At 37.5% G+C, this 23,622-nt stretch overlaps 1 protein-coding gene across 1 annotated transcript in view; it reads left to right on the top strand.

The window, feature by feature from the left end:
• The window catches only part of LOC128998399 (transcriptional activator cubitus interruptus), an 85,286-nt gene that overhangs the window by 40,498 nt on the left and 21,166 nt on the right, over positions 1–23,622 (top strand). The gene's annotated exons all lie outside the window — the stretch shown is intronic.

Raw genomic sequence — 23,622 nt, 5'->3', positions numbered from 1 at the left:
CACCTTTTGTACCTTGTTACTTTGTAGAAAATTTCATCAATAATATCTTTATTACTAAACATTCATCAAGTGATTCCTCTATAGATTTAATCCTATAAAAGAAGCACACATAAATTTTCGTCAAACTTATGGCACCCAGCCGAAATAGAAGAAATTCGCCTAATTGTGATTTCACAAATGTAGTACAACTCAGGTCCTTCAAGCCGATCAGTTCGATCGGATTGAGGTGGCCTTAAAACAAACGGCCGGCGTGAGACAGGCCTATTAGGCTAATTGACCCCAATGAAACAGAACGACGTTGGATCAATCCCGTCTAATTGGCGAGTTTTGCAGATGATCTGAGGCATGGCGAACTCTAATTGGTGGAGTTTTTGCCGCAATCAGAGAGCTGGCTCGGTGTGGACAACACTGTTTGATCAGGGTCAACAACCTTGTCTGAAACATTATGTTGGTTTATAGAGTGGTCGCTGGCTTGGCTGCCCTGCACTAGATTGCCAAGGTCAAAGTTGAACATACTAGCCGTCTCGGAAACATCTACCTTACCTTACTGACAATAGGTACACAATTTGTAATGTTTAAGCCATGGTCTTGAATTGGGCGGTTTGGGTCCGGAGAATACTAGCCGTCTTGTGGACATCTGCTACTCGACGTACAAATTGGTTACTCGTGGGGAATCCCGGAAATGTTTATTCCTCCTATCGTGGAGTGTCGTGCAGCTCTTGTCTAGTAGTTTAACCTGTTTGGAATGAGGAACTACATATTTGGAAAATCTAAATTATTGATCTAAAATTTTGAGATGAGTAAAACACTCCAGACCATCGTTCTGTACGAGGGAGAGGAGGGCTTGGCAGGTCAATGGTTCCAGAGCCAGTGCGGGGGACTGGGTGGTGACCCGGAGACAAGGCGCGCGTTGTGATATCGGATGATCCACCATCTCCCCAGATTGGCCGCCCGTCATTACCCACGTTGTTATTAAGGACTCGGGGTCAAGTGTGTTAATTGGAAACGCTACTATATCGGTCCAGCCTCCAATCTACGTCCTGTCCTTGGTTGGAACTTAAGCTTCACCGAGATCGTAGTGTGACCCTCTTTTCCATTGTACTCTAAGGGACGTTTAACTACATTACGGATCGGAACGTCTACCGCAACCGCAGGAAGCTGGGGTCGAGACGTGAGGAAGTGAGGCTCGTCTTTTCCTTGTTTCGTTTACCACGTGTCCGACCGACATTGTGGTGTTTCCCAAGATTCTGTACATCACTCTCTATATCGTTCTAGGTGTAGGCTACGATCCCTCGCGTTTGTGTCTCACAGGACACAATATTACCCACCGTCGCAGCGTGACGACGCGTCCTTTTTTTTTATCACATTTGAATAGGGCTTGTTTATTTCTATTAATTAAGCTTTCTCGTGTTTAATTGGAATGTCTAGTAGTGGCCAGGACGGGCCGTGCGCGGGGTCGGCTGCGGGCGCGCCAGTAAATCTGAACGGCTGGGCGGCCTCGACGCACGCCTCCGCACGATAACTAAATCAACGCTCCACAAAGGATCGAAACATGAGATTTTGGTCTCTTGTTCATTTTTTGCCTCTTCCTCCTCTCTCGCGCTCTCTCTCTACCCGCGTTCCTCGCTGCTCCTTTTGCTCGGTTTGCTTTTGCTCCCGCTGCTCTCCAGATATGTTGTGGTTGTGGATGTGTGTTTTGCGCTCACCCGTAATTTATTGTATAAAGATGTAGACTTCAACAACCTTCGGCCGACCTCAAGTTCTTGGATTATCAGATGCGATGTGCCTCTGAGTAAACGGGCACGAAAGAAGTTTTTGCTTAAACGTGTTATGTAAAATATAAACTAAGTATTTTCTGTAAATACTCGTTGGTTAACAGTATTGTAGATATTAGGTGTCAACAAACTGAATATAAGAATAGGTACTAGTGTACATTGACAAAATTATGTATATATTTAAAAAAAACCAACAAATATTTCTATGTTACAATTATCTAGGATTGTAAATATATTGCTCTTGAATTCGAGAATAACACTTAATCACTTAATTAAAGGCTCAACGCAGTCCAATTTTCTATAACCAGTTTAAAAACCCTTTTAAAATCAACGTATGAAGACCGTGGATAACTTTAAAGCTGCGGCGTAGGGCTCGCGACTCGCGATCTGGTCATTCGGGTCGGATTGTCAGGATTGTTTATTACTTCATCCCACCGACATTCTGGTAGAATGTTTCCCAAACAAATGAATTCGACCTTGGCGTTCTCCCGGTTCATCGGCCAGCGAGCTGCTCACGGAAAGGGCAGAACCAAAGCCAGTCTAAAAGAATTTTCATTTTGGACGATTTTAGTATCGATGTATACTATTTCATTATTGGACTCTAAGGGCTTATCCTCAACCTTAAATGTTTACTCCTCTTGTTCCCGTCCTTTCTCTGGTGATACTATTCCCTTCAGCACCTCCTCCTTAAATATTCTTCATTCTTGTTTGAATTAAAATCCCCTTTTAACTTAAATCAATGCAAAAGCTAATTATTGTTCATTTCTGTATTATTTAACTTTAAGGCACTATTCAATATTATTTCGAACAATGAGGCTACCCCTATGGCTCCACATTTTCCCATCAGTTTCCACTAGAATTCCAAGAGAAGATTTAAAATCTCTTCCAGAAACGAACATTACTCATTTTGTCGGACTAATCTAGCATCGCAAATAATACCGTCAGACCGGGAATAATAAAGCGCGATGATCTAACTGCTCATTAGTAGAGTGAGGTTTGTTTGTGGGTCACCTGAGAAAGAGCGAAAGATAATCGAAACGTCATCAAAAGTACATCTATCAGGCGCTGGCGGTCGAGCCAGCTTCATCCTCCGTCCTCACGCACGGCCACTCGTCCAGCACTAATAACACGCCGTCAAGCCAGATGAGAAGTGCGTTTAGCCGATGCGAGCGGACCTTATTGCTTCATCAGACTCGGGCAGAGAAGCTCGCACACCCGGTGTTAGGGGCGTTCCTTCAGTCAAATGTAATTATAACAATGCTCGATTAGGCTGAGACAAAATCTGGGGATATCGTCTTGCATAACATGCAGTGGCGGATGGTCAGAAGAATTTTTCTTGCGACGATGATTTCGTTTAAAACGTTGCTCAACAAAAATTGTCTTTGTACAAAAAAATTGTGCAACCTTCTAAAGCAAATGCACTTCAGGGTTTTTCCCGAGGATTAATTGTTCATTCGTAATTGACTTGTTGACTGCGAAAGGATCAATGTCAACTAAATCATTTCGTAATCAATGTCAGCTAATATACTTTTAAAAAATATTCCCCTCTCATTTGACTCCTCAGCTACCAAAGCCCCAACAACTTCTCGACAAACTTGTACTTGCAAATCAGTGAACACGAAAGCAATCGAAAACCCACTCTTACCAAAAGACTTTCAAGACTTTTCCTAGTATTTGATCGAAGTCTAATGAAGCCATTTCGAGGTAGAGGACCTCCAGGGGTTCCTGCGGTTTATGTACACGATACGCGTCTTTAATAGAGAAGAATATTGCTTCATCAGCGACATGAGCCCGCGCCTGGGGCTGTAATCATGGGCCTGGACCGGGATGTCATTATGGAGGAGGACCAATGGGAGGCCTCTGCGTCGCCAATAATCGAGTCATCATCACCACTCCTCACTACTCACTCCTCTCCAACGATACTCAGATAATGATAGGGTACATTGTAAATAAATAATCATCGTGAATTTACTCGTCGTGTGATCCCCTTCGAAGACATCTTTGAACTTTCTCAATAACTTTCTTATCGGGAATACAGTAGCTGGAAACATTTTTGTGAAAGCGTTCCGATCTAGAACAGGAATGCCTTTGAGGAAGGATCAGAGTTTAGATAGTATTATTAAATTGCAAAAAATGTCGAACTATTGTAGTTATGGTTTAAGGGCACGGCAATAACCACATCATAATTGGAGAATCTGTGTGTAAACAGAGTCAATCAAAATTTCCAATTGGATTTCTTGGTCTAGCCAAAATATTTTTCTTGTGGATTCTTTCTTGTGCTTTTTGAGACTATCTTTATAGTATAACGAAAAGAGCACACATCGTATTTCGAACTCCCTCGAACGTCATAACCCTTCTAATGATCAACTCGAACCAAGACCAATTCCTTGCTGAAAATTCAAGTCTGACCACGCTTGAGCAATTTTGACTATAAGATATTTCGGTCCAGAAACCCTATCTGTGTCATCCTCGTCCAAGTTTGTAGCAGTTTCCAAGTGACTACTGATAAATCAAAATCGTGTTCTGAGCGCTCGCCCACGCCTCTACATTAATAACGCTTACCCTATCGCCTATCGCAGTGTTGGCGCTGGCTGATGTTTGTTTACACCACGATTGTGATCTACACCCGACCGCTGTTCTGTGTTCTCGCTCTACCGCTATTTAATTGCTGCGTTTACCGCGCTTACCTTCACATCGCATTACATAATTAGCGCGCTCTAATAACGAACTTCCTCCGAGTCCTAGTCTCGTTCCGCCGAGCCTCAACTTTTGGAACTGGTTTAGGAGTGGATCTGTTCCAGGTTTGAATCTAGATTTACAACGGCTGCGACATTTCTGTGTGCTGTGCCGCCTGTTTAACTTTTAAAATACCTGTGATCATATTTTGTGTCCAAATCTGTGTTGATAGACCCTGATCATCGTCTATCCAATTTAGTTAAGTAAAATTCAATCTACGTGTGTTTTACCTTTGACGACTCTTTTGAGAAAGGATACGACGCACCCACACAACTTAATTCAATATTGTCCATATTTACTTGTTAAACAAGCTGACATTTTAATGCTCCGCCCACACCAACTGAAGAACACTAATTGTACCCATATTGATATTGATATTTCCGATCTGTGCGTGGTTTGACAGGTAGTTTCATCCTCTGATGAGGTACATTGAGAGATGAATAGCCCACTAATAATGCAATCAGGGTGCCGAGATACGGGTAGGACGGTCGGGCCTCCTGGTAACGATAACGTCTTCATACACACGTGCGGGATGTCCTTGCGAGGAAGGAAATTAGATGTTCTTTGAGTTCCCTTACGTTTGAGATTAAATTGAGACTCCCTAAAAATATGCACTGAGAAGAAAGCTTGAATTTTCCAGTCAAATCTGTGTCGGTGAATGGTAAAACGTCGTGGCCCAGCTAAAGACGGAACTAATAAGGATACTTGTGTGGTAATTGTGAGGCGTAGCTTCTGGGACACTGGCTGGTTTCTGATGACAAGCCTAGCACCTGCAAGGCCACAGGAAACATAAGTAGAGAGAAATGGCAGCGTTGTCGTGATCGGGATAGGAACTGCTGATTTATAGCCGATTATTGTGCTGGGTGTTCCATGTGGTCAAGGAAAAGTTTTAGTTATTCAGGCGTTCTTAAAATTTACGTAAGAAATGTTCTATTGAAAACTCTAAAATTTCAAGAAGTCATTTATTTATATTTATATAATATTTTAAAATCAAACTTCGTCTATAAACTATGATAAATTATAATTTTGAAGATTATACGTCAACTATTCCTCACATAAGAATTCGATAAAAGAGTCCAAAATTTAAAATCCATTCAATACACGTTTACCTACTCACAAATTTTCTAAAGGAATTAAATAAATTGATCTTAGCGAATGACGTCCTTAATTGGCAAAGTATTGGGCATATAAAACAGCGACTTCGCCAATAAAGCGAAGGAACATCTGCGGAGAGTTTATGTGACTAGATAATTACTGAGGAACCGATCGTCGCAAACCAGTTCCAGACTGCGTACAACCTCGATAAATTGATAAAAGAATATTACCCGAGGCCGTTAATGCTGCCCGATGAAGCCATTACGAGTCGATGATCTCGGATGGTACAGCGACTTGTGTCTTCTCTCGCATTGCCTATTCTTGCTATTGTGTGATAAGATAGTTACAAGGCTGTGATCTCTGATGGTACAGCGTCTTGTGTCTTGTCTCGCATTGCCTATTCTTGCTATTGTGTGATAAGATAATTACAAGGGTATGGTCTTGTATGTCACAGTGACTTGTGTCTTGTCTCGCATTGCCTATTCTTGCTATTGTGTGATAAGATAATTACAAGGGTATGGTCTTGTATGTCACAGTGACTTGTGTCTTGTCTCGCATTGCCTATTCTTGCTATTGTGTGATAAGATAGTTACAAGGTCTTGTATGTTACAGTGACTTTTGTCTTGTCTCGCATTGCCTATTCCTGCTATTGTGTGATAATATAGCTACAAGGCTGTGTTCTAGGATGGTACAGCGCCTTGTGTCTTGTCTCCCCTTGCCTATTCTTGCTATTGTTTGATAAGATAGTACAAGTGTATGATCTCGGAGCATACAGCGCCTTGTGCTTTGCTTCCCCTTGCCTATTCTTCTATTGTGTGATAAGACAGTTAAAGGGACTGTGATCTTGGATTGTACAGGAACTTGTTTCTTGTCTCTCTATGTCTACATCGCTATTGTATGACGGGACTTTGTCACAAAATATCTCTGGATGGATAACTCGTGCATCTTTCTCCGCATGCCCATCACATTCAATAGATTTCGCACATTCTGCGATGATCCTGAGCTATCGGTTTTGAAGTCCACTGATGAAAGGTCATCACCAAGAACCATGCCAAATGACTAGATCATACGGATGCTATACAACTCACTTACCCAATTTCAATAGACAAAGATATCAACTTAGTCAACAAATCTCTATGTTGCGATCAAGTTAATTGAGACATCACGTCTGTGACGCCTGCATCATTTAAGCACTAAAAATTTAAATACTGAAACTACCTATCTCGTCCAAATTACAAACTGGCCGAAACTGCTGTGAGGGCTTTCGAAATCTGACGAAGCTGTTAATTTACCGACAGAGGTAAACGGAGTGAAAAAATAGTAGCCGGCGGGCGAAGAAAAACGTTCGATGAAGCCATTAAGGTGCGATGAACTCTGCCCACGCTTCTGACCGCGAGATGTGTCAATAGCCAAAAACAAAGAGCTCGGACTCTCCGCGCAACAAAAACAAAGAGTATGAAATAATTGAGTAATTGTCATGTCTTACCGTCGGTCGGTGTTCGGATTGGTTCGTCCGAGCTAATACTTCCATCTACGACTGGCCCTCCCCACCACTTCTTGGGTGGTCTGAGAGCTTCAGTCTGCATTTCGCCTCCAAACAGTCCAAACCGGCACTTACATCTTGTTGTCGTGGCGTTATGGTGCTTTTCCCGCGGTTTTCCTCGGTTTTCGCGGGTGCAGTGAGTCGTCAAAGGTGCTATAGTGTGTAGTGACCCGACGTACGTGAGTGCCTGGAGCTGGAACGTTGCAATTGTGGTGTGCTGGAGTGCTCTACGACTGTACATTGTATCTATTAGCGCAGGTTCATTGTCTGTAGATATCTTATTGTGTGAGACTTCACAGTATCTTTACAACATCGGTGTACATATTCTCTGGAACATCGGTGTAAACTTTTCAGATTAGGATTTGGTTTAGAGATTAATTGTATGGATTACTGACGACCGCTTAGTTCTCGGTCAGGCTATAATCTCGTTGATTGACGTGATGTTCTCTAAATAATTTGATTTCATCACAGGAAAGTATTAATTAACTTTTAAAAGCAAGGTGGCATATTATTGGTCACAGCCTTTACACCATAATATATTAATTTTTACTTAAACATATTGTAAGTTAAGTTGAGTACCCTATGCTCGTGTGACCGTGTGTTACTCGTTATCGGTGGATTTAGAATTTCATTGTTTATAGAATATGGAAGATAATAACGTATAAATAATACAATTAACCAATTAAAGTAACAAAATTTATAAAACCTCTAGTTGAAAATGTTAATGCCAGTTTCCTAAATTTATAATATACCTTTTAGTTGATGAAATTTATGTAATTCAAAAACTAAGTGTTGCTCATAATAAATACATCTAACATAATATTGGTAGCGTAATATAAAATTCTATAAAAAACTCTAACAGTATATTTCCTCATTGTCACCGCATGAAAGAAAATCGTTAATGCCACCTAGCATGGTAAAAATATTCTATAAACACCCTCTAACCTATACAACTCTAAACTAAAATGTCAACGAAACTAATATCAAACAATTGTTCAACTATTTAACACTACGCTAAGGAAGAAACCTTATACAATCGTCCATATGGCATGATAAAATAGATCTCTTCTACACAACATTCTCTACTGTAAATACCCTTGGCTATTTCAATCTGCTCAAAGAAAGGACAAATTGTTTCATCTCAGTGTAGCAGCACAATTTGTTTTGTTTTCGGATTTAAATCAGTAGTGAAATGGGCCGATTGTTAGACATCTCAGTACCGGATGTAGATCTGTTTGATGAAGTGTTTCCGGGACTTCTTCTCACAAACAATAGTATTCCGGCGTTTTTACATTCTTTTTTACGCTATATTAGTCGCGTCGATTGTTAAGGATTTGACAGTTCTTCTTTGTCTCCAAAAATAATACTTTTGAAGCATCAAGTAAAAAGGCATAAGGACGCAATAATAAATATGATATATGTTTTGTAATTAATCAATTAAACCATTAAACGTTACATTCCTTTTTTTCTAATTAACAAACTATTTAAAGAGACTCCTTTGAATTTTAATTTCAAGTCTGTTGAATGTTTAAATAATATATTTAAATTATTTAATTATATGGATATTCATGGTGTATCTACTTACATAAAGAATTATGTTTGTTGCCAAAATCTCTTAATACCATTGTCCAAATAAAATATCTCCAAGATATATATATTCTTGACTTATCATGATAAAAATATATCTAAAATAGTTATGCTCATTAGATTTTTATTTTATTTTATCCCGGGAATTTGTTAATGTTACAAATATACCGGGTGTCCGAAAAATAACTCCCTAGTTTTGATAAACGATTGTTTATTGTAGAGAATACATATTCTTATATCTAATACATGAAATTAAAGAGGGTTTACTCAAGTTTATTTTGACATTAGTACACCTCGATATGTGACCCATTTGTAGCTCTACAGATATCTAACCGGTATTCGATCTCTCTCCAAGTGTTAGTTAACATATCAGGTGTCACTGATTCTACTGCAGCTACGATTCATTGACGAAGATGGTCAGTGACACGTATCTTTTCTGAATAAACCAAGTTCTTAACGTAACCCCACAGGAAAAAATCCAGTGGTGTTATGTCTGGGCTACGCTCGTTTCCCGGCAAGATGGATGGGGAGAGCTGGCCCGATCGCGTGGCCTCCAAGAAGCCCAGACATAACACCACTGGATTTTTTCCTGTGGGGTTACGTTAAGAACTTGGTTTATTCAGAAAAGATACGTGACATTGACCATCTTCGTCAAAGAATCGTAGCTGCAGTAGAATCAGTGACACCTGATATGTTAACTAACACTTGGAGAGAGACCGGTTAGATATCTGTAGAGCTACAAATGGGTCACATATCGAGGTGTACTAATGTCAAAATAAACTTGAGTAAACCCTCTTTAATTTCATGTATTAGATATAAGAATATGTATTCTCTACAATAAACAATCGTTTATCAAAACTAGGGAGTTATTTTTCGGACACCCGATATAAAGGAATACATAATATGCCTATTTATTCACCATAGATTATATTTAAAATAAATATTGTGAATTTCTTAACAATTCCTGTAACATTATTTGTTAAAATATTGTCAATTCTTCTCATAGTTTGGTGGCAAGTGGTTTAAAGTTAATTTAGTAAAAAACGTTTCCATAATCATAAAATATACGCCTACATATTTTTATAAATAAATATATAAATTGAAAATATTATAATTAATTACTTATTTTTCCCAATACGTATGTTGTTTTTCTTATAGTGAACTCAGAAGTTTATTGAATACTGACTAAGTATGCCCAAAGAATTTAATTTCATAATCAGACATATTTAATTGGTCAATTTTATGTCCTATAACAATTAGATTTTTTAGAACCTATTAAATTTGCATTTCTCACTCACATAAAAAAATATCCTACACTATTTGAAATATACATTTTAAAAATATATCCATAAAAGTTTTAAGTTTGACATGCGGCCAGGGCTCAAGTAGAGGTACGATTATTGTTTAATTAGATATTAATGGCCGTGTAACTCGGCAGAGCCATGCCTAATTGATGTTAATAGTTATACTAATTGAGATAAGAGCTATAATAAGAAGCTAACAAACTGTGACGGGACGCAGCTTGGTTAAACGTCTTTAATTGGGTCTAAGAGAGAGACATTTTAGGTATATAAAAACTTAAATATTGAACAGTTGTAAAACTTAAATGTACACGTTTTGTAAATAAATTATTAAATTTTAAATAAATTAATATTTTTAAAAGTTGTTTTGTGTCAAAAACTGTAAGTTTACCTATACTGTAACAGTATTCTATGGCTCTATGAATTAAATTATGTAATGTTAGGTACTTTGAAAAAATCGCAGATCGTGCAACATTATTTTTTTCTGAACAGTATCAAAGTGTAAATTATATTGCAATTTGTATTAAAATTTAAAACTAGACTATTTTTCCGTAAGGCTAAAACTAATTTCAAACGACTAAAAAAAGTGAAGAGTCTTAAATGTTTTTTTTTATAAAAAAATACTTATGTGAATATTTTACAATTATATTTTTGGTTTAAAATGAGTAGCAATTTAATTCCTTAGATACAACCACAGCAGAATTTTTAAAAAAAAATATTTTTATAGCATTATTGCCATTAGGTATTTATTATTATTGTAAACAAAGTTAACACAACTGTTTTATGAATTGTTTATTTAAAATAAACTGTATGACCAATCGAGAGCGAAATATTTTTACTGTAACGGTTAACTATATAAATAACCTTAAAATATCTTAATACATAAGAAATATATCATTACAACATCATTAACTTGTGAATTGTGTTGCGAGTATATGCGTTGTTACTATATCTTTGATCTTTATAGTATCCTGGAGGAAGAAATTGAGCAAAGTCATAGTTTAAACCATGCAAACATGTGTTCGTACTCATCAATTAATTTGATTTGATATAGTCTCTTATATATACCCTTGCGAATGAATAGTTTAATGGTGTCTTTTAATACAATGCCGCGGTGAGATAAAAGTGGCAACGTTGCAGCCACGTCCTACCGAAACAGCTGTTGGACTCATAATAGAGCGTTTATGCAATGTTTATGACATGTTTGTTATTACCATGGCAATAAACCGCTGCGACGTTGCCACATTTCGCCACGGCTTTGCATTACAGGAGGCCATGAAAGTGTATAATAAAATCAGTTACTTTTAGTAATGCAATTAAACAATATTCGTATATACATGTTTATATTAATTCTCTATACAACCTCAATTTAAAGGTTCTCTAATTTAATCAATTAGGGATTAATTATTTCCAGGATTCACATTACAGAGCTATGGATGTTTTGTTAATATCCATCAAATGTGAGTGTATGGTGAACTATAGTGATCAAGTGATCTAGTATAGTGATCTAGAGACTGGCTAGTGACTATGTGGTTCGAACTGAACAGTGATGTGTCGTTCAAGTGATCTTGTCACTTGTAACCCTTCGGCGATTCCAGAGCTTGCGAAATTTAGGTAAGAAACCACAATATTATTGTAATCCTGATTTCATTCAGGAACTATTCAGGTGAATGAAATACTTTGTTGTGTAATTAATATTTTCAAAGGTAACTCCACTTAGTATTACTTTATACTTTTTACTTTCTCCCTCAATACATCAGATTTTTTTAGTTAGTTTTTTTGGGTGGGATTATACGTTTGGGGTCCCCTTAAACCCAAAAAGTGGGTTTCGAAGTGATGCCTGTGTGTGTGTGGATGTGCAGAGGTACAAGCCACACTTGTGGTCCGATTTTGATCAAATTTGGCAATTAGTTGGCCTACTAATTGATAGTATCTTCATGATTTTTTATTATTTTAAATTTTGATTTTAATGGTGATTTTCTCATGAAACCCCATAAAATAAGGGAAAATTTGTTTTCATAAAAATACCGTTTGTTACATTTGTTGGAGATCGGTTTGTCTGATTCAAGTTAATTGTTGTCAGTATTGATATGGTAGGTAGAAGACAGAATAGCAGATTTTTTATTATTTTAAATTTTGATTTTAATGGTGATTTTCTCATGAAACCCCATAAAATAAGGGAACATTTGTTTTCATAAAAATACCGTTTGTTACATTTGTTGGGGATCGGTTTGTCTGATTCAAGTTAATTGTTGTCAGTATTGATACGGTAGGTAGAAGACAGAATAGCATTTTTGTGTTTGGCTATCACTTCGACTGATTTTTGTAAAGAATATTTGTTATTGAAATGCCTTTAATTTAATTGTTCAAAAAAGGAAATGTTTCACCAAGTCGTGTGCTGAATTTGAAAATCAATTTCTGTGGACTACTAATGAAACTTTCTCTTGCCTATTTTGTAACCTTACGAGTTGATTTTAATTTATAAATGCAGCCAATTCTCTTTTAATTCAAGTACCTCATTCAAATTAAGTGATTTCTAAGAGGAGCATCATTAAATATTAGTGACGTTGCGTACTACTGATTGACCAATGTTAATTCAACCCTTTAACTTTATTTATTTGGATTGATTGAGCTACTGCACAGTATTGCCAATAATTGACTTAATAATCTGTAGACGCGTGCCCAAAACAATACAAACAAAACTTCTTTGAAATAAACCTATTTGAAGTATCCAAAGTCAATGCTTCAAGTTACAGCAGTTCATGTAATCGTAACAAAGGTATATTTACTTTATGAATTTTTACATTGATGCGAATAAGCCTCTATATATAGTCATTTTTTAAGTAATTAAGTATCTCATCAAATATAACCAAAAGCAACATATATTGAATTATTTTTATAATTTTAAGTTCTCAAAGCGTAGTTGTTCTAAAATGGAAGTCCGTAGAAATATTTATTTTTGCCTATGGACCAAACTATTCTTAGAACTTTCAAAGGTTGTAAATTTTTAAAGAAATTAATTAATTGATCAGCCATAATACTTTCAGTGCGATACAAATGTTTTAAGGATATTGTAGTCTAAAAGTGTTTTTTAAGTTTTTTATAAGTATTTCTTGTCGCAATTACATTTTTAAATTAGTGCTTACACTATAAAATTATTGGTTTGTACCGTCACAGGAACTATGTAAATTAAAATTATTACGTTATATCCCTAGGAAGCTAATAGAAGAAAATATTCCTAATGAAATTAGGCACATTAGGCTATCGATTTGATATTATATAGGCAGTGAGGATTAAGAATAAATGAATGAATAACATTTTGTCCACACAAAGAAATAATTTTGAAGTGAATTATTGCTGATGGTGATAAAATGAAATACCATGGAAAATTGATATATTATATTGTATTCATAATTTTTTATATGAAAAAAAAAAATGTGGAATGGACGCTACGTAATTCCGATATGAAATCTGAAATCGTGTCCACCCTTTTATAAATACAGTGATATGCAAATCTAAATTATTTAAATATAAAATATGAAAACTTTGCATAAAGTACACGTCACAGCGAAGATAAAAATTAAATAATACTAATAAATAACACAAATGCAATATGAAACATGTGATTACTGCTCCAAATAATATTTAAGAGCTAAAACTCCTTTAATAATGTTCAATCGTGACTTCAAACGAGAAATAAAATATCACGTGAATATTCTCCTTATTAAAACCGACCGCATCTTGGCAACTATCGCGCAGTCTGCCTCGAATACAAGATATTATTGGCTTTTGTTTGTTCAAAAACCGTGAAATGACTTCTCTTATTGTGTACGTTTTATAGTTACTGTTGTCCAATTGAAGATTCTATTTCGGACTCCCTCAACAATGAAGGGGTTAAAATGTTTTATTAGAGCAGTGGCCCATTTGGACATAGCATTTCTCTATTGTGTCTATGTTGGGCAGTAATAAGTACTGTAAAGTAATCGTTGTACATATATCTGTTCTATTGTTGGAACATGTTGTGGAAGACAACGTAGTCGTTGTACACAGATTCATTCTGTTGTTTGGAACATGTTGTGGAAGTCAACGTAGTCGTTGTACACAGATTCGTTCTGTTGTTTGGAACATGTTGTGGAAGTCAACGTAGTCGTTGTACACATTTTATATGTTCTGTTATAGGAACATTTTGTGGAAGACAAAGACTGTATCCAGTGAACAAGTGAACTTTCACAATGAGCAGTTGGACAGTAACTAGTACTGTAAAGTAATCGTTGTACACAGATCTGTTCTGTTTTTGGAACATGTTGTGGAAGACCAAGACTGTACCCAGTGAACAAGTGAACTTTCCACTGGCCAATAACCCAGTACTGTAAAGTAATCGTTGTACATTGATCTGTTCTTTTGTTGGAACATGTTGTGGAAGACAAAGACTTTATCCAGTGAACAAGTGAACTTTCACACTGACCAGTTGGACAGTAACTAGTACTGTAATGTAATCGTTGTACACTGATCTGTTCTGTTGTTGGAACATGTTGTGGAAGACAAAGACTTTATCCAGTGAACGAGTGAACTCTCACACTGACCAGTTGGGCACCAGGTAGCCGGACGCGAACAAGCAAGAACGCCGCAGCAGATTCCACAGCGGGCGACACAAAAAACCCCCTTCCCCCACCCGACTACCATAACCCAAAATGTGCCCCGACTCGTAATTAGGCGCTTGGGCCAGCCCAATGAAGTGATCGTTGGCCGGAATAAATATCGGGTTACTAACTAACAGACTAAGCCGGAGACCTGTTTTTTAGAAACGGAAGAAGTATGTCGATTGGCCGATAATCTTCGATAGATGTTTTAAATCCTGGGTTGAAATAGTGGTAATCTATCGTCGACCGGTTTAGGTTTGGGGAAGAAAACTTCGGAAACTATAGGTTGACCAGAGTTGAAATTTAACCTCATTCGGAATTTGAACTCAGATTACATGTTGACAGATTTTTATGCCAAACAGTATAATAAAATATCGTAATAAGTAGTGTAATGTATGCTTAAATAGATTAGGTTAATCATTTATTTTAATATTGATCCTTACGATTAGATATCTTGAATTTTTTCCCAAATGACTTATTTATCTTTCTGAACGTACTTTGTCTCTCCTAGTCATCGTAGCCTATGAACATTGCGAAATTTTTAATGATTTTACTCGCTGTTATGATAACACTCGATAGCTTTAGTCCTTGGAGCCTAGACGTTCTAACTCACCAATCTAAATACACGACGACCTATCACACAATCTACTGAATCGATCAAGTTTTGTACTTTCTCCTTGGGGCCTATAACTTGACGTAGAGAACAAGTCAATTTCGGGGAGTGGTTCGGAGCCCTGGGGCTGCAGGTATTGTGGGGGTTCTAGGAAGTCAGGAAAGTGGCCCGGGGTACAAAAGCGCAGGTAGGGGTGTAAATGCTATGTCATAGTCACTTCGCCCATAAATACGTCCAGACAAGGTGCGAGCTGTCGAGGCCATCTGCTATTCTGCTATTTTGTATTCGGACGTTCACAGGTTCCTGGATGTCCACATTTTTGTTACATTCAATGTTCAAACCTTAAGATTCCTGTGACGTGCAAAATAAAGTATTTTGTATTCGATTACTATAAGTACAACTGTAAAGTCCTTCTTTGCAAAGTACTGAAACTTAATGCAATCCTCACTTACAAAGGTTGAAACAAAAAACCTGTGTACTTGTTGAGTCAATGTTATTTATAATGGGTTTGAGTTTTGTGATTTAGAGAATATCAAATTAATAATTCTGAAAATGTGGTCCGAATCTGTGTATTGAGTCTGATGATAATTGGATTGTCCAATCGAAATAGATGAGTTTGAGTTTAGTAATAAATATATGCTGTATGTGTTGTTAGGCATATTTTATTTACTTTCTGTATAATTAAATGATACATAATATGCTGATTAAGAAAATACGATACAACAAACAACAAGATATATAGAAAAAGGATTTAGTTTTTAAATCGTTATCCATACAATACTTTCAGTTACCAATACAGTATCAAAATACATAATTGGCAAAACAATGCACTAAAAGATTTACTGAATACCTTACATTTCGTAGTTTTCAGAACATCGCATTTGATAGTGATGAACAAAGTTACATATTATGGTTCCTAAAACAACATCAGATTAATATCGTTCAACAACCAAAACATGTTTCTATGTTCATGAAATTTAGATTACATTCTATAGTTACCAAAACTAGCTGTTACCTATGGGTTCACCCCGTTTGACTTCATAAGTATTAATAAAACTATTGATTGGTTAAGTTAAGCTGAAATAAACAAAACAGAATACAGTAATACAAACAAATAATCACACATAATTTTAATAAGGTAATAAATTGAAAGAATAACATACAAATAAGTACAGCTGGGGTATTTTATCATGATGTATATGGAAAGTTCCCTTTAGAAAGGAATTACGACCTTAAAGGGAAATTTATGAAATAATGGTTAGTTTTGTGCAAGGTTTCTCGTCATGACGAACATTTAAAGTATAAGGTTTATGGGGATGTGACTTGTAGTTTTCTCAAAAGTTTATGGGTACTTTGGGATTTAAGGCCCGTTTTGCCAGAAGCGTCTCGTGCGTCTGACGCTCAGCGTCTATCGCTCCGCGTCTATCGCTGCCCACTGCTTTGCATTGTTTTAGGTTAGCCTATTTTGCCAGAAGCGTCTATCGCTACAGCCGCCAGCGTCTGTAACTGAGACGCAAGCGTCTGACGCGGACCACTGCTCCTGGAGCAGACGGAGACGCAGTCGCTAGCGATTATTACTGGAATAAGCACGTGTTTAGTTGTTGACTTAACTTTTGTTTCCTTAAATGAGTTGTGTTTTCAAGTTTAGTGACATGTCACAAACAAAGTGGGGATTCAATAGTGAAGAAGATGAAAAACCGATTAAAGCCATTTCAGCACACGACTGATAAGTCAATTGTCAATTGATTTTCAATTAACAATTTAAAATATCCCTCTTCAGACCTCTTTAAAAACATAGTACGCACTTCTTCCCTACGTTTGCACAACATTTCTAATATCTCATCATCGTCTAATACCTCAGCTAACAAATACTTTACTACCTATTTGCTTTTTACAGGTTATTTTCAGAAACACTCCTTTTGTCACCAAAGTAAACCACTTACTGATCAAATAATCGCAAGGAACAGACGCTTCTGGCAAAATAGGCCCGAGCGATAGACGCTGAGCGATTATCGCTCTAGCGATCATCGCTGAGCGTCGGACGCACCAGACGCTTCTGGCAAAACGGGCCTTTATATGGAAATCAGTGCATTATCATTATACAATAACCATCCATACCTTACATTTTGTAGCTCCCCAAACAGTATCGCATTAACGTCAATAAGTTTTAAAATTACTGCCCAAATTCCTCACATTACTTAGTTTCCAAAATCATCACGTCAAAGTTGAACGAACAAATACATTTTTAAATCACCAAAGGTTTCAATCGTAGTTCCAAAACATCGTATTAACCCATCGGGATGCGGATCAATTTTCAATTTGGCTGTAGAGCCTGCTTGTTGTGTCTGTAGTTCGGGTTCAAAAATAATGTATAATTTGCTGCTTGCATGAAGCAATTACGGCGAATAACTCAATCCGTGGGGCCCGCCGTGCAGCGTCCCCAGCTATTAGGTCTTCCCTCTGCAGTTAGATTATTTGTACCGATCTTTCAACTTCTTTCTGTCTGTTTCCTATTTTGTATGTTGTTTGTACATGGTTTTTATTATATGAATATTAATTTTTTTTGTCTCAGTGAGAATATTTTTTTTTCAGAATTTGTTTGTAGAATGTAACATTTAGCTTTTACATATCAATCCAACTCACGATGAGGTGCCGATTTTATCTTTGTTTTTTTTTACATGGATATACAGTTTTTTAAATATGTCCCACCTTCACATCCTAGGACGCTAGGTTGTAGTTCGGAATTGTTTTACACGTTATTTAAGACTAGTCCTAGAGGGTCGCGGCATTATCACATAGATAAAATCCATTGTGGTTAGCGGGATTTGAACCCGGCACCTCGGGCTCCAAAACTCCGAGAGTTCTACCACTATACCATATCGCTCTCCAACATCGATATAAAGCTACGATTCTTTTATTTATACGACATTTGAACCTCATTCAATTTTTTTTACTGTAGGAAATAGATAAATAAATCACTCTAGACTTTACTACAAAAGTACTGATCACTCAACTTCTTACTCTTATCTGTTTGCTATTTTCCGTTGTGAACATCTTTATTTCATTTGTACATAGTTTTATTATTGAAAAATACCTTGGATTGCTTCGCATCACACTTTATAATACAATATTACGTGTACTTTTTTATATTTTGCTAAATGACGAGTATATGTGATTCAAAGTTGTGCCGATTTACACTTTCATCATTTTCGATATGGATTTCATATTTACCCCTGTTCACCCAAGTATAACTTAACTTAAGAATACAGCGTAAGAAATAATATTGAGTGAATTAATAAACGATGGATTACAAAAACCAATAAGATTAATTGTAGGGGACCACGTTAGTACAATTTACGTGTTTATTTTATTTCAGTAGTTGATTTGACTCTACACAGCGGCTGTAACAAAATATTTGGGTCTTTTTCAGAAGAGGGTCGCCACTATTTAAACGGTGGAAAAACCAAAGTTTAGGTTAGGTGATTTTTTAGTTGTTGTGATTATTGTTTTTATATCTTACAACATATTTTACTTTTCAAACCCGAGTCATATGACACAGCGTTTTTTATCACATTAAATAAGACTTCTTTGTTCGCCAATCAAAAGATTTCCCAGGTAAACAAACCCAGGCTAATTCTAGACCTCCTTTCTCCAATTGCGCGCTCTTGATTGATTTATCCTCGAAACTTTAAACTCGCAATAAAAAATGGTGCAGGAAAGCACGATTCAAACTCGTGCTCGCCGAACCCGTCGTCATTCATCTTGCCGCGCGGTTAGTCCGTTTGAGTTTGCGGCGGTTGGACCGCAGGCGGCTGTAATCTTACCTAGCCGCACAGCTATTACAGAAAATAACTCAATTCCCCTCAACTCAGAAAACCGCACCTCTAACTTTGCGGTTACTCGCCGCCGTCTAACAACGCGTGCTCCTCTTTACCTTGAAAATTGCTTCCGGAGGAAATTCCGGGGTGGGTGGTATCTGGCTTGCTGAGGAATAGGCTTTGTAATCTGGGAATTCCAAATCATGAGCAGATTTGAGGCTATGGGTAGTAAGAGTTAATTTGATTTGGGAAACAATGTTTCTTATGACTTTATATCAGGATAATACACCTCCAACCAAATCTATCATTATCAACTGCTATGTTCCTGTGATAGTTCGTAATGTACTCATGAATAATCCTTTCTTCTGCCACTATCCTCTTCTAGCTTCATGGACTGCTCTGTTCTTTAGTGCACCTATTTCAGGAATAAGTTTGATCTTCCAGGATTTTGTTTGTCCTAATCTTCCCTGTATGGATAGGATCTTTCCTTCCTCCTTCATCGTTCTCCTGGAGCAGTTCTTTTCTGGTATATTCAACCTCGTTTCCGTTGTTCTTTTCCCCTCGTACATCCAAATATCCCTCCATATTTTTTGCCTCTGGTGAATTCTTGAAGTTCTAGTGTCCAGGTTTAAGTTCTTACTCCCTCGGCATCTCAATCACCACCAACAACTTTTTCCCGTCATAGCCTTGTCTCCATGAAAAGTTCTTTTCCCTAGGCGTTGACCTCTCTTCCTCCGCTCTTCTCGTCCTACCGTCGACAGTTCTGTTTCTCTTAGCCTCATCCTCGTTCTGAGGTGTCCCTGATAATTAGTCGCTGGGTCTCGTCGCTTATCGCGCCTTCCGAGAAGTGGCGTGTCACTTTGCCAATTAAGCCCGGTGTGACTTGGCTCCCACTCTGTTCATTAGCATGGTCCGAGCACAGTCGTGGCAACCTACCCACCTCTGATATCATTATTACATGCATGCGCAAGTTAATTAGGCGCATGCGCTGATCTAGGACCGTTCTTCAGCACCTACAACCTCGGATGCATGCGCCATGCACTATCTGGCGCCCACTATCCATGGTTAGTTTCATCCTCTTGGAGCAGACTCGCACGACTAGTGTGTTGGCAAGTTCAAGGTACCTTGATGACGAGATGAGTTGACAAGATTTCCGAAACGTGGAGATTTTTAACGTTTTGAATGTACTTCGGTGACTGGACTAGTTGACGGAAATTCTAAAACGTAGAAATTTTGATTCTGTGAAGGTTTTGTGAAGGGGTTTCTTAATTTAACTAAGTATTAAAAAGCTAATTTGAAGAAAAACCTCTTATTCATTCCCGATAGCAAACAAAAAATTATTTTGTCCATCAAAACCCGTCCAATTTACGTGGCTTTAAATGGACTTATTACCACTATCTAAACAGCAACGATTAACAACCGAAAGTGAGATTAGTTTCAAAATAAACTAGCACAAAAAACATTTTCACTGATTAATACCCACAATCCTTCACAATTTTTTCTTCCAGACTCCTATATTGGAAACTTGAAAGGTTTATTGTACATTGCAATAACCTCGAATCACGCGTACATACGACAAACTAGCTACAATAACGCTGCGACAGAGGAAGAATGTGTCTGGCTAGCACATGTGTTAATGTGTCCGGAAATATCTACAGCCGGGAATAGAGAGCCGAGTGAGTGAGAGAGAGCGAGATGAGAGAGAAAGAGAGAGGGAGGGTGTGCCATCTCAGTATGACAGCCTCTGAGATCCACAGCCGCCGCTAGCCGAGTTATATACAAGGAGGTAAACATATGTTGAACTTGCTGTCTGTCCAGTGGAAATCGGTGATATTGTTGTAATTCTAATTTGTACATCCCAGAGATTTGATGATAGCTCTGTTGACCATTACTCTTGAATCTCTCAGTCTCAATAAACTGAGGCTTGGTTAATATAGCAAAGTCGTAAATATGAAATACTAACCACTGAGTCATTAAAAAGTATAATACACTTGTCAGGTAAAATAATAAATTACCCATGTATGAAATCACCGCACTGTCCACTTTAATATTGCAAATGTTTGATTTCCCAGATAAATTAAAGCTACAAAGGAACAAAGGACAAATTACAACAAATCAAAAACAAAACAGCCGCTCCAAGGTAACCATGTGTAAAATAGAAGAAGACAATTTCGAAAAGTAAATAAATTAAAAGAAAAATGTAATTAATTAATTTTAAACACGACACAATTATAATTTATCTGAGCTTTCTTTGATCATATGCACACTGTCCACAGATGATATTGTTCTATACCTACGTGTATATCAGTTACAATTTATACCCATAGAAAGTCGAAATTTGCTCTTGAAGGAGTATGCTCTTGTCTAATTTTTGTGCACAATACGTTATATGTAATTAAATCATTCAGTTTAGCATTGATAATTTGGTATACACTAAAATTGATTTGATAGAAACAGGAAATACCCTCTTAAGCCCCAATAGTATTATGTTCAAAAACTATTTACAGCAAGCATCTTCCAAAATTACATTCGACTGAGCGACACAATCCCGCCTTGATCATGGATGTTTTCGTCAGATAGTGAACAGCACTGCCATCCACCCAAACTAACAGGATGCCGTACACTCATTAAGACATTGTCTTCTAGTTAACCCCGACTGAGATCAATTAGGGGAATTGGTACGGCTCCAAGCCACTCGGAAGTTATGATTGAACATCGCTACAGAGTCGGTGCCAAGAAGGCGCGCGACGACATAGAGTCAGAGGCATAAATAACGGCTAACAACATCGGCGACAGGTACATTACTATATTGCTCTGTGTCTCAGAGTTATGGATCCACCCAACTTTCATCTCCGGTGTTATTTTGTCTCGAGTGACTTTATGAGAAGACTATTGATATTTCCTGATGCTGGGAAATTTGACGGGAATGACGTTGTGATGAGTCAAATGGTAGGAAAAGTGAATACAGTATCTTGGTTTGTACCTCCACCCTTTTATTCCTGTCAGAATTTTATAAATGTCCGCAAGTTGAACTAGGTGGATTTGTCTTGTAGATGTCCTGATGACAACAAGATTTACATCCCAGCGATGTTGCACTACGATTTAATGTCCCTACCTCATATACGGTTTTCATACACATTTAAGGTATTACAACTGGAAAACGTGTGTTTATCGTAGTACGTTGAATAATCAACGTATAAAATTAAATCGGTGAATAATTTGACATTTGTTGGCCTGTATCACAAATCGAGGTGGGATGTCCTCATCTCAGATGCGAGGAGGAAAATTTCACCTTTTACTTCGGTCAAAGAAGTGTAGATTGAAGAAGGCAAATAGATCTTTGAACAACCTGAATTGAACATACGTCCACTGGTATCGCACGACAAAGACGGAAGTTATAGCCCAGACCAGTCCAGGAATCGGGCAAAACCTTGTCCCGTTGTAAAGCAACCTCCTCGATCCTTTCTTGTGAGGAGCCTAGATAGCGGTGAAGATGGGGATGAGAATTGAGCCCTATAAAAACATCAAAGAGGCAAATAAAGGAATCCGGCTCCAATCAGAGAACGGGGGGAACGTTTACGACACAATAAAACTGTTTACAAAATAGTAGTGGAAGTGGGATAGGCTGTAAACGCGGGGGCTACGCTGGCTTTTTGTGACACCAGAAACTCTAAAATGCCTATGAGGTATCACTTCAGAAACCGCTTGATAGAACCGTGATAAATTGTTATACAAAGTTATACATGAATGATGACCACATAACACATCTAAATAGATAGATTTCTTTCTCGGATATTCAACCCAAGTAACTGAAGTACGATGAGGCATTGTGGATTGTTACTGAAATGTTTGTTTTTGACCAGTCTATTGTCCGATTCTGGTGGCTAGCCAGCAACGAAGCATCTGAGTGTCAACTGTTGACTATTTTTATTACCAGCACTCATTTGTTGCTCACCCTTCAAAATCGAGACATATTATTCTCAGTATGTGTATTGTTATTTAAACTATTAACGTCTACAGACACTGTTAAACTGATGCCATCTTTAGCTCACCTAGAAAGCTCAGTAGGCTGGAGGTTTAGTTTATTTCTTCATTTTTATCAAACCGATTATCCATGTAATCAAAAAACGCATTTACTTAATTTTAAATAAAACACGCAAGTAGATCTTGTAGCTGTCCACATCATCTGTAACTACTGTCCTTATTGCACTATTACAAACGCAGTAAACCTCTAGAAGTGCTACAACGGCTACAACTCGCTTTTTATGTTCTACTGCTATTTCCGTACATCCCTCTTCATATTGCCCACATTAAACTCTTTACTATCAGCCCAACTACTCTGTTCCCCTGGCAACTTAACAGAACAAGCACTTGGTATCTCGATATAAGTTTAAGTGAATTTCAGACGTAAAACAGCCATTCACACTAGCTAGACTAGTTAACGCTTTGATTGCACATGCTCGTTTTATGAGTCGCATTTTATTGAGAGACGCGTTCGCGTTACTAACTGGGAT

Source organism: Macrosteles quadrilineatus, unplaced genomic scaffold (genome assembly GCF_028750875.1).
Source record: "Macrosteles quadrilineatus isolate MER2022 unplaced genomic scaffold, UCM_ALF_1.0 Scaffold_7__1_contigs__length_78375512, whole genome shotgun sequence".
NCBI lineage: Eukaryota > Metazoa > Arthropoda > Insecta > Hemiptera > Cicadellidae > Macrosteles > Macrosteles quadrilineatus.
Note: the sequence above shows the minus strand (reverse complement) of the source record. Positions and strands in the feature narration are given on the sequence as shown.